The following is a 12,515-nucleotide window of genomic DNA, read 5'->3' as shown; positions in this document are numbered from 1 at the left end:
ATTATTTTGGATACTGCAGTTGTAGTCTCAGCTTGCCCACACTCAATCCCTCAGCAGTGTGAGGGCCCCGAGACCCCCTTGAAGGCACACAGTTGAAGGATGCCGAGCCACAAGCAGCGCTGCCGAGCTCCTTATGGTCCAGAGGGTGCAGGTGAGGTGAGGTGGGGCAGTTTAGCCTGCACTTAGCCAACATTTAGCATCAATTTGTGTGCAATTAACGTGCTGATCTGAAGAACGGAGACAAGGGCGCCAGGACAGGTGAGTAGCAATGGGAATACCCGTACAGCCGAAGCCATCAGCCCGACAACAATTGATATCAATGATTTGCACAGTCTCGTCCTCTCCATTGTCTCCTCGGCAAGAGAGACTGAAACTTAACTCAAGGGAATGGAGTGGTGTGAAAGTCTGTTATCCTTCCATCCTTCCATCCTTATAGCCGTATCCGCATCGAAATGGATTCGAATCATGTTTGGTCAGATTGATGCTGTTGCTGTTGCTTCCACCGATTGTCAACAATAAGGCCGGCCATTGCACCGGTCAGTCTACAGCTATTATCCATAACTGGCGAATAACGAAGGAGCAATTGGAATGTCTCCAAGTAAACCTGAATCATTCAACAGCAGCATCTGATGTGCAAGGCATGAGGTTTGCTCCAAAGAATGGAGTCCCATGCAGAAAAACAGAATGCTATTAGCAGGGATGTCCTCGACGTAACTGTATGCAGTGGGATCATGTTTCCGTCATATCCAACTGGCATGTCCTCACCTGAAATCTCTATATCGGATAATCACCCGTCCAATAGCAACGACGGCTGAGTTAGCCGATCAACTTAACTCAAACATTGAAATTAATGTTTCCTTTTCCCCCTAATGCCCTACCTGATTTTCGATCTATGGGAGGCTTTAGCCCTGCCACCCGCTTCAGGGGCTGCATTAGCTCGCACCAGCCCTAATCCGTTTACTTAGAATGTGCACCAATTAAATGGACTAAGGTTGAAGGAAAAAAACTCGCGAATGCCCAAGTGGTGTATACCGATTGGCCATAGCTAAAAGTTTACTCTGGAAACAAAAGAGAAAATCGTAGACCAGCATAGGAGGGAGGTAAAAGTCAAGCAATCAACTTCAATCAACTTCACGAGCAGCAAATTTTCCCATCACACTGGCAATTAATATGAGACCAATGTTTTGAGGCGAAAACACACAATAAACATGAAAAAAACTCTTCGTAGCTATACCCAGTACTCGAAGAGTTTCCGACTTGATCAGCATCAATAGCCAAGTGGATAGAGCCATTCGTCCGTCCTGAAGAGAGTCTAAATCGTAGAGCCTATCCAGACTTCTGTGATATCACACTATCTCTCGCTCACACACCCGCGGAGTGCTAGTCTTAAAGAAAAGAAAAGGACACAGATCTAGACAAGTGCAAAATAATAGCGGAAAAAGGGAAACAAATAAAAATATCGAAAGTCTGACTGACTGAGTACCAGGTATATATGTAGAGACGCGGCTTTTGCAGCGGCTCACAGCGTTCCCCCTCGTCGTCTTTATGCATGCAAGGCAACAGGTAGTATAAACTCGTATATTTAATAAATATTATAATATTTAATAATATTAAATATTATTTATGTATGTACATTAGGCTGGGCCAAAAAACTTTTTTTCCAAATTAAAACGAGACACCCCCAAGTTTTGTTACCTTGGATTTAATAGTAATTTACATGATTTTATTTTTTATTGTTTTTTATTTTTTAGAGGTTGCTACCGAATTTTACAAACAATTTGAATCGAGAAAATTAAAAAAAAAAGTTTGCTGAATGAGTTGGATAATTTGTGAAATCTATTGCATATATATTTACCATTCGTATCGTCATTAATCAGTTATTGGAAGTAAAAAACTTGCACAAGTTTTTGCGAACTAGTTAACTAAATATATATCTATATATATATATCCATCAACCTCAGCTGAACTTCTTGATTTTCACCAGCCGTTAATTTTTTAACAGTAACTTAAAAAAAAAATAAAAACACCTTATTATCAATATGAACTAGTATCTAAGTTTCAATATTATTTGAAAAAACCGACGAATTCAAATTTTTTTTAATGTATATTTTTATTTTCTTTCCGTGGTAGCAACCCGCAAACATTAAACTAAAAATTTGAAGAAAATTTTATAATTTTATTGAATAACAAAGAACAGAATTGGGGGGTGTCCACTTGAAAAAATGGAAAAAAAAATGTTGGGTAAAATTTTGGCCCAGCCTAATGTACATACATATGTACATACATATATGTATATTTTGTATACGTTTTTTTTTGTTCTTCAGGACTATCCCCCTACTGGAGATCTTAAAACTCCGTGTGGATTACTCAAATAAAGGGAAACACAAACGAAATATTTTAAATTTGAAAAGATTCAGATTCAGCGCTCGTTAAAGCCACCAATCACGGGGCTTCAACGTATGCGGGTAAAAAAATACTCGTATTATTGCCAAAAGGTCTCCAAACAGAGACCGGCGACCGGGTAAGGACTGTTGGAACGGCAGCATGTGGGCTGGAGTGGGCAGACGAGTGGGCTGAGGAGTGGAGTGGAGCAGAGCAGGTCGCCGGCAATGCCTGAAGCCCAAGGAATGTGCATGAAAATATGGCAGCTGCTGAAGGTCAAAAAAGTGGCAGTGAGAGAGCGCCAGAGGGGAGAACGAAAGCTGTTAAGATGAACCGACATCACTACCATCATCGCAGCCATCGCCATCCGGCCTGGGTTTTTTCTTACTATCTCAGATCCAGGACGACCGTACCTTCGGAAGGATTAAGGCAGGGAAAACGGAGGTTAGCAAGAGCCCCCCCCGTCACACCGAAAGCCCAAGGCACGTCAGACATCACTGCGGGGCTTGCACTGTCTCTCTCTCTCTCTCTGTCTCTATTTATCTCTCGCTCTCACACTCTAATGCTCTTCACCTTTCTCTGTCTGTCTCCCTCTGCTCTCGTTCTCTTTTCCGCTGTGTCTGTGCATGATGAGCAAATGAATTTTTCATAAAAGCGCCACATGTTGCCAATAGAAGTGCAAATACAAATGGAATAGGGCGTGGCATGTCCCACGTCTGTCTCCTGCTGCAGTGAGGAGCCATTAGGTGAATGAATTTTTATGCCTGCCATCCCCGTCCCCCTACCCTCCTCACCACCAGGTGGCAGACAACGGGAAAGGGGTGAGCGGGTGTGGAGGCCAGGGATAGGGGCAACGTTGCCTTTTAATGTTCCCTCAAAGCGTTCTGTGCTCTATTTATCTTCGCCAGCAACATTTGAAGGCCCAACAGTGGGGCACAGAGTGGGGGGGCACAAGCTGCAGGCGGATCAGATCCCTCCCGAATGAAAGTGAGATGAGAGCGAGTGTCTTTTGGCGACCTTAAAGAGCCATCGGCATCGGCATCGCCATCCAAATGATTGGCCTAAATCCACAGCTTCAACTTCAACTTCAACTCCAACTCCAGAGCTTCTACTTCCACTTTGTTTGCGCTAATGCCGCAAAGTGATTTTTTCGCGTGAGAAACTTCCGTTTCTGGTGACATTTTCCAAAGGTTTAACCAATTGTCCATTCAACCGAGAACCAGGGTCAGGGGGCTGGGCAGTGGGTGGAGCGCATCCAACAAGGGGTACGCGTAAAATTAAATTTGTTTTAGGTAAATTCTCTTCAGTTGTAAAAAGTGGACAAGAGCAAGAGCAAGAGAGCAGAATCGTCAGACTGTTTGGACCTGCTTCAGACCAGAAGCCCCTCGAAACGATTCACATTGGGATAGTCCAGGGTGTAGTACTTCTTTATGGCTCTGCCGCCCAATTTGAATTTGCGTACTCTCTGACTGCCACTGCCACTGCCACTCCACTCCAGTCGCACACTGCCGCATCGCACATTCCGCAACTGACAGCTTCGATTGTGTTTATTGTATTTAAATTAACTTATTTATGGTTATTGCCAAGCGGTGGTCGCATCAAATGCCCAGCGGCTCTGTAGCTGGACTCTGGCTGGGCCTGGTGGGGGGTCCACAGAGACAGAGGCAGAGACAGAGGAGACAGGGAGGGGGAGCTGCCCCAAAAGGTGACCTATAAAACCCTGGCGAAAGAATGAAAGTTGACAATGAAAGCCATAAAAGCAGAAATTTGTCGCCGCATGTAAATGGAATTGTTTAAAGGTGAAAGCGATAGTGGTGGGTGATGAAGGGGGAGGCACGCAGCCGGAAACAACAGAAACACACACAAACAAATTAAGAAGTTGCACAACAGCCGAAGGACAACAGCAGCACGGAGCAGGCAGCAAGGGCGGGCCAATGGCTGGCTGGCTGCCTGGCTGGCTGGATCGTTGGGCAGCACAAAGACCGCAGCGGATACGTATTATTTTTGCCAGGCCAGAAAGCAGCGGGCCAGCCAGAAAGGGCGTGGGTGAGTGGAGAGGATGCCAACAATAAGCCAAACGAGCAGCTGCAGGCGAGGCTGGTCCAGCGGGGTATAGAGAAGGCATGAAAGAACCCCCCCCCATGGGCAATAGTCAGACTCTCGGACAGACCCCTTTGAGGAAAGAATTGCAACCAGAATATCGTTTGACTTTCTGCCACTCTCCGCAGATCCGTCCGATCGGAGGGACTCTCTACTGGCTCCGATCCTCTGTTCGGAGATGCCTTCTTCTGCCTGCTACATGCCTGACACGAACACAATATACCCTGGTGCTCTGCGAGTACCGCGTAAAACGACAGGGGGATTGGGGGAAAACGTCTGGGAATTGCAGACGACGCGACGTCGGCTCATGGCAATGGCGATTTAATCTTTGCAGACATTTTTATTCAAATTTATTTTAATATTTTTCTTTCTTGCCCCAATCCGCGGTCGCCTCGGATGCGGATACGGATGCGGACGCGTCGCGTCGCGTACAATGCACGCGAATTATGGCCCGGGTCCCGGCTCCCGACTCCCGGCTCGGAGCCCCACCCCCTGCCCACACAGTGAATGCGTCGACACTTTATCATAAAAACGCGCCCAGCCAATTCACTTTAAAATACGAGTCTAGCGCCCCTTTCTGGGGCCAGCCCAGGCCCAGGCAGGGGGCCCTACCTATAAATACCTTCGCCTTTTAATTTGTATCCCTCACGGAGCAAGCATATTGATGCAGGGAACAAAATAAAACCTTAGCCGTACTGCTCTGCCCATCCAGCAGGGACCAACTTGAGACGGTGCAGATGTTGGTGCAGTTTGCCCATTTCGCATCATTCTTCAGCCTCAGTCAAGGTAATTGAGCTGCGTTTTCATTAAATGTTCCCCCAAATGTAGGAAATTTCGCATTAAGTGGGAAATTATCCCGCAGTTCTGGCTGAGGGCCCCACACCCCTGTCGCCCCTGTTGGGTGACATCCCGCGGAGAGCATGCCAGGCGAGGCTACATTTAAGGACACTAAGAATACAGGCAACGACAATGACGACATGTTGGTAAGACGCATATGATGCTGTTCCGCCGGACAGCTGGACAACCGGACAACTGGACAGCCGGACAGACGGACAGACATGTTGTCAACTTTGCAAAAAGCGGAAGTTAGAAATTTCACAGTGTGCTGCCAACGTCCCTGCCCCTGCCCCAGCCACTGCCCCTTGGCTGCTGTTACGTTGAATTCATTACGGCGGAAAATGTAAAAGGCATAAACAGCATCGCACAACATCCGCTTGTCCACTGGCCTCCACACACACACACACACACACACACACACACACACACTATCCGGGGACAGCCCCGGAGTGCACGACAGCGAGACGAGCCCCTGCTGGAATCCGAACCAAACCGGAGAGTCGGGGAGTTTGGTCCACTCTGCAGCAGAACTGGTTACGGTTGCCCGTTGCCCGTTGCCCGTTGCTCTCCTCATCCCTGAGTCCCTGCAAGCCAGGGCAGCAGTTCGACTCCAGTGCCCGCTTAATATGCTAAATGTTGAAATTCGTACGAATTTAATGCGAGCTAGCCAAAGGTCTGCAGGCCAGACCTAGTCCCAGACATAGATGAGATTGTGGCGGAGACGCTCGGGCTCCATTTGTACAACACACACACACACACACACACGCACACAGGTGTACATACGTACATACATGTATGCATTTACATTGTACATAAATATGTATTTGTATATGTAGGTAGTCCTTGGATCGGATTGTGTGTCTGTCTGTCTGCCTGCCTGTCTGCCCGTCCACCTGGTTGGGCTTATTCGAATAAAGAGGGAAAGGTCAATGGCTGACTTGCCTTGGATGAGAGACAGAAAAAAGTGCCTTCGTCACGGCAGAAGACTTGGCCTATGAGCCAGCTAGTTCTGCTGTGCAGCCCTCGGTAGGTAAATTACACAAATTAAACTTTTGAATCTACTCTTCGGAGTCCTTTTAAATTTGCTAAATTTATTTTCTTTCGCATTTCGGGAGACTTTGTGCACTTTATTGAGCTGCAATGCTTTGCCTGATGTCAGGACATGGCCAGAAGATCAAAACAAAATGTATGACCTCCTGCCTTGGTAATTACTCGAGTGGGATGCCGAGTGGTGGATGAAGGTGCTGCACGGAGAACTTAACAGAATATAAACTGGCAGCGATGATGCGGAAATTCGGCGGAAATGCAAGAAAAGAAATATGAATGGCTTGATGTTGATTTTATTAAATGCCAAACTGTTTATCGATTTCATTTGAGTGCATGTCGCGCACAGGCATCGGTATTCACATTCGCATTCACATCCGCTTCAGCTTCTGCTCCTGCCCCTGTCCCTGCCCCTGCCCCTGTCCGTGCCCCGCCTTCATATGCAAATGCTTCGGCAATTTGTGGCCTGGCGGAGCTCGTTCTGAGGCTGAAGCTGAAGCTGTAGCTGTAGCTGCTGAAAGGGGGAGCACGCAAATCGAAATCGAAATGAAAATCTACAACTTGTTTTGGGGGAGGAGGTAAGAGAAAAAATCCAAACCAAACAGAAATGAAGAAGAAAAGTCCTGCGAAAATCCCCTTTGACTGTGGGTAGAGCTCCTCCTGCTACAGCTCCAGCTACCAGCTCCAGCTCCTGCTCCAGCTTCTGCCCCCGCTGCTGGCTGTTATCGCCATCGCCCATTGTCAGGCTAATTCATGTGTCGACTGCAGGAGCCGAGCCATTGACTGCCTGCGGCGGCTGCTCCTAAATCGATTAAAGAGTCAACGGATTCCGGATTGTAAGCGAGCATTGGATTGGGAGTCAAGTCTTGGGGTGACTCACGAGGAGATGTCAAGCCCATCGTCTCCTAATTGGCCTGGAGCACTCGTTTCAGCGCCCAATAGTCCTTTCCCCTCGATCGCTCCAGGGTTAATAAACACAATGAGCAATAAGCGACATTAACAATTGTTTAAAATTAATTTCAATTACTGTAAACAAAGCCGCAACAACTGGACGTAAATATGAAACGCGCAGTCTGAATACTTCGTACTCCGTATTCCGTATTCGCCGTGCTCCGACACACACTCGTATTTGTGTTGCGTGGCTGAGGACTGACGACTGTCTGTCTGTTTGCGTGACATTTGTAAATTTTCGTAATTAAATTAATAGTCCATGCTCCTCCTTTTGCCACTCGTTATTTTCCATTGATGGGACTGTGGAGCGTGGCATAACCGAAATGTCAACACAATCGCGGTTTCGATTTTGATTTAAATAAAGGTTCATTAGCGCAACACTTTAATGATGCCCCTGCCCCTGCCCCAGTCCCGATCCCTTCCTCCCAATGGACGACAATTAGCCTAGAGTTTCGGCACGATAACCCATCGATTAACACAACGAGTATCGGTGTGAGAACAGCGCTTAAAATAAATAAGCAATTGGAGACGATCCAACGGAAAGGCGATTAAAGCGCTGAGAATATAAAAGCTATGGGGACTCGGTATAAACTATTCATCTCTGGATGCATTAATTATGTAGAAATGGGAAGAGAGCTTTATACTTAGCTATACTTAGCACTGAGCCATCGGACCAGTTTCAATGATTAAAATACATTATTAAAGTAACTTTTCCCGCATACTTAGTAGCGCAGAATATAATGCCCCACAAAAAATCCAATCTTGCCAATTTAAAATTCGCAAAGCTGTCTTTTTCGGCTGCTTTCTCCTCCCTCTCAGCTCGGGTAGCTGTAGCTGTAGTCACCGCCACTGTTCCCTCGCTCTATCCAGGCCAGGGCTTTCATTCACAACAAGGACACACCGCCGGAGTGCAGCACTTGAAGCAGCCAACACACACACGCGGTGGTGGCTGGACGGGCGTACATACATTTAAATTCACCTGCTCTTGCTGTGTGCAACATTTTTAACATACTAATTAGTCTTTTCTAAGATTCATTATCATAATTGTAATTAACAAAATGCGAACAAACGCGGCTGGGCAAAATATGGACAGTCACAGCCGACAGAAGGGTTGCATAGGGTCGCACTTGGTAGGCAGGGCAGAGGCAAAACATCGGTGGCGGTAAAAAAAAAACAGCCACAGGGAAAATTAAAGAGAAAACGAGGGAACGGCATTGACTGCATCGCCTGCTGCCTGCTGCCTGTTGCCTGCTGTCTGTTGCTGTGGCTGCCTATACCTGCCAGCTTTTACTTTTTGTCAGTGCTCCACACTAGAAAGGGGGGCGGGGACGGGGACAAGGATTGTCCCAGAATGACAAACAATTTTCATAGGGTACAAAATGTTTCGGCCCTAGGGTGGTCATATTTTGATGGATCGACTGACGAAATGCGTGAAGTATTTTTCCCACACAAAAACGAGGTGTACCACAAGTATTATTTACATTTTCAAATATGTGACTGAGAAGTGATTAATTAACACATCAATTTAATAGATAAAATATCAAAAACAAAAAGACAAAAGTAATCTCTGTAAGATGGGATAATTCAGCGGAATTTGGTCTTCTTGTATTTATTTATTTTAAATGGATAGATCTCTAACAGGAACACACCCACCCACATAGCTGGTATGCTCTTCGACGCTCTTTAGCAGCCAGTGGGGGCGACGAGTCGCCACGTCAGTGGAGGATTTACTTGTGAAACATTGTGGATGTCTAGCCTAGCCTAGCCAAGCCTGCCTATCCAGCTGGTCCTTTGCTCTTTGTGTAGGGCTCTCCTCAGCTCCTCTGAGTGTGTGCTTAGATTTGCATAAGCACTGAACTGCTTTCATTTTTGTTGTGGTTATAGGCGCCTTCCACTCAGCCCACGTAGTTCGACAGCTCGGGCTGTCGAAAGCCAATTGGTCGCCCCACTGCACAGTGGTCGATTCTGTCAATCTGGCAGGCAATAATTAATAACTAAAAAAATAAATGAGTAACATTTTTAAAAATATTTTTGTATTTTGGAATATAAATGCGCGGAGTATTTAAATACATTTTTATTATTTATTTTTTAACATAAAAACTTTTAAAAATAAATTTTAAAAAAAAATAATTTTTTTTGTATTTCAAAATATTATAAAATGTTTTTGTAAACACTTTATATTATTACAAAAAAGGTATAGGTCAAAATTAAAATTTTTGCTCTGTTTTTTTAAGTATTTTTAATTTCTGCTGCACACTTCACTCAGAGGCAAAATTACTTACACAGTGCACTGTGGCACTCTTGTTTAAAAGAACCAGAAAAATATGCATGTTTAATGCTTTTCTTTTTTATCCTGATTTAACAAATCTGTGATGCAATTGATCCATGCGCCATTTAATAAAACAAAACGAATTGGAATATAAAATAAATATTTCATTGTTCCTTTGATTTGAATCATATTTTCGCGCCATATTCATCAATCATTAGGCAGCAAAGGATATCCCACTGACACTTAATTTTTGCAACGTTTTAAAGTGAAGTCCATCGACATTAACATCAATTGAGTTCATTCATTTCGTACAATGCCCTGAACCCTCTCGATAATCGAATTTCTTTCGAACGCACAACACTCACTGCAATCGATAATTGAAACATAGTAATATTGGCACTTTATACTCACCGTTTGCATTAAAAACTGTGCTCGATATAATTGAGATTGAGGTACAAGGTGCAAAATGTGATTTATTTGCATCGAATGGAATGATGCTGCCGACCATTTATCGCACTGACAGATGTCAGTCCATGGTCTCCCCCCATGGTCTGGGGCCAGAGTCAGAGTCAGAGTCGAGTGTCATAACATGCATTATCCAACGACATCTCCATCAATTAGGAATGCATTTTATTCATAATTCGCTGGATCTCCATAATCGAGTTCCCGTGCGTCCAGCACATGAATATTTAGCAGATGTTTCTGCTGCCGACCGCTGTCTCTTTGCTGTTGGTTGCATGGTTGTCTGGTTGGCTGGTTGGCTGGCTTCCTGGCTGGCTGGCTGGCTGGCTGGTCTACTGCTCTAAATCATGTGGAAAAACAATCACCCCCCCCCCCCCGTTAATCCTGCCTCATGGGTCAGTGGGCGTGAGAGCGAGGACTCAGTCATTGCCAATAATTTATTATGTAATAATTTTAATGAACTGTAATTGAATTACACTGCAAACTGGCATCTCCGATGTGATTATTGGAGATTGCACACAATATTTGATTTGTCCAGAGCCTGTTAATGTCTGTTTGTTTTCCCAGTGACATGTTGGAATTGTGTTTGCGTAATTAGAGCTGCACGCACTCCGTCGGCAAGCGATGCAGCAGCGACGCAACAGTTAACCGGATACCCAAATTATGCGCTTCCAATGGGGGATCCCATTGGATTCAACCCAAATGACACTCACAGGAAGAGTGCTTATTGGCACAGTTTATGTACGTCATCTCCTTGGGCTGGAATATACCCAAAATATTCAATCTTGCAGGACTTTCCAGGGATAGACGAACGCAGTGGATCCAATGAATCAGTTGGTCGCAAACAAAGTATAAGTAAAGTAAGAATTTGTCATGTTTACTGCGTGCTGCACATATTTATGAACATATGTATATATTTAATCTTGTGATTAAAATATATTCCATACGGAAAAGGTATCGGAGGAGCTCTTATGTTCGCACTGCACTGCGCCTATCCTTATGACCATGATTCTAGGCCATATCGTCTTGGCTAATAATGCCCCTGGAATCTTTGCGTAACGGCTATAAAAAGGTCTGCTCAAATTCCCAGTCAATTACATATGTACGAGCATGTAGCTTTAAAACTGAGCGACTAAGTATAAATAGTATAAAAATAAGTATAAATATTTACTGCGTTGCAAGTGTTTGATTCAAACTGTAATAGCCACTTCATGCGGAACTTACAAGCCCATAGTGTCTCGTGCTTATGCAACACTGATTTGCAGTGCACACAACGCTACAAGTTTCCGTGGCTCAGTTAAGAGACCAAATGCTGACTACCAGAATGGCCGTTTATCTGTTTTGCATGGCGAAAATTTGGGCGCAGGTTGCAACTTTCGTGACCCTTGGAACGAGCATACACACTGACACAGAGCTTAATGAAATGTTGTCTAAGGAATGCCACACCCACACCCAAACCCACACATACCACCGCCCTCCACTGAAGCGCCTTCTGGCGCGCTTACCGAGGGCAGACAAGGAAACATAAAAGCCATAAAATTTCAATTAGGCAAACCATTCAAGAAATTAATTGACAAACCTTCTCCTTGAGTTGGCAGCCCCACACCCCCTCACCAACGCCAACGCCAACACACACACACACCACACCAGATACACACAAACATACGCACCCTCTGCCACTATATCTATCTGTTTCCCTCTTGCTTTCTTGCAATTTGCAGCTTTTCAACATGAAAATTAATTTTCGACAATTTACTGCGCAATCTTAAGCAAAAGTTCAACAAAAGCGGCGGCGCACTTTTGCTCCACCACATGACCTACGCCTGCCACCTACCACCTACCACCCCCAGCACCCCTAGCAAGGAGGGGTGGAGTGCCCCTCTTCGCACTCCTCACACTACAGTTAAACCCAACAATCTGCCAGAGCGGCGTCAGTGAGCGCTAAAATTCTCTTACACTTGTACTGAGGCTTCCCCACGAAAACTTGATGAGTGTTGGGGGGGCCGCGGGTGGGTGGGTGGCTTGCCTCTGCAACCCGTAGAGAAATTGTATGAAAGTTGAAAAATTACTTGCCTCTTATGCATCACCAGCCCAGCGAACAGCCAAGCAGCGACTCACGAATCCGCCGGCCCCATTTCCACTCCCGCTAGGCATGTGAGTGGGGCGACAAGAAGTTATCGCTGCCGTGACTTTGAACACCCCCCCCGCCACACACTCACCTCACGCTCTCACGGCCACCCCGCCTGCCCGCCTGCTTGCCTGCTTGCCTCTCGCACCCCATATCCGTTTCCGGTGCCAAAATCATCCGCATCTATCTCCGGTTACAACAAACTTGACTCGCTCGAGCTACCTTCTGGTCCTGCCCCATGCTTTTTCGCCGGATTCTGCCCCCTCTGGCCCCTTAACCGCTCTCCTTTTTCAACTACATTGTCATTTAATTTTGGCAATAAATGTGAACCATTGCCGCCGC

The sequence above is a fragment of the Drosophila obscura genome, unplaced genomic scaffold (genome assembly GCF_018151105.1).
Source record: "Drosophila obscura isolate BZ-5 IFL unplaced genomic scaffold, ASM1815110v1 contig_96, whole genome shotgun sequence".
Taxonomy (NCBI): domain Eukaryota; kingdom Metazoa; phylum Arthropoda; class Insecta; order Diptera; family Drosophilidae; genus Drosophila; species Drosophila obscura.
The sequence above is the reverse complement of the archived record's forward strand: the minus strand, read 5'-3'. Positions refer to the sequence as shown.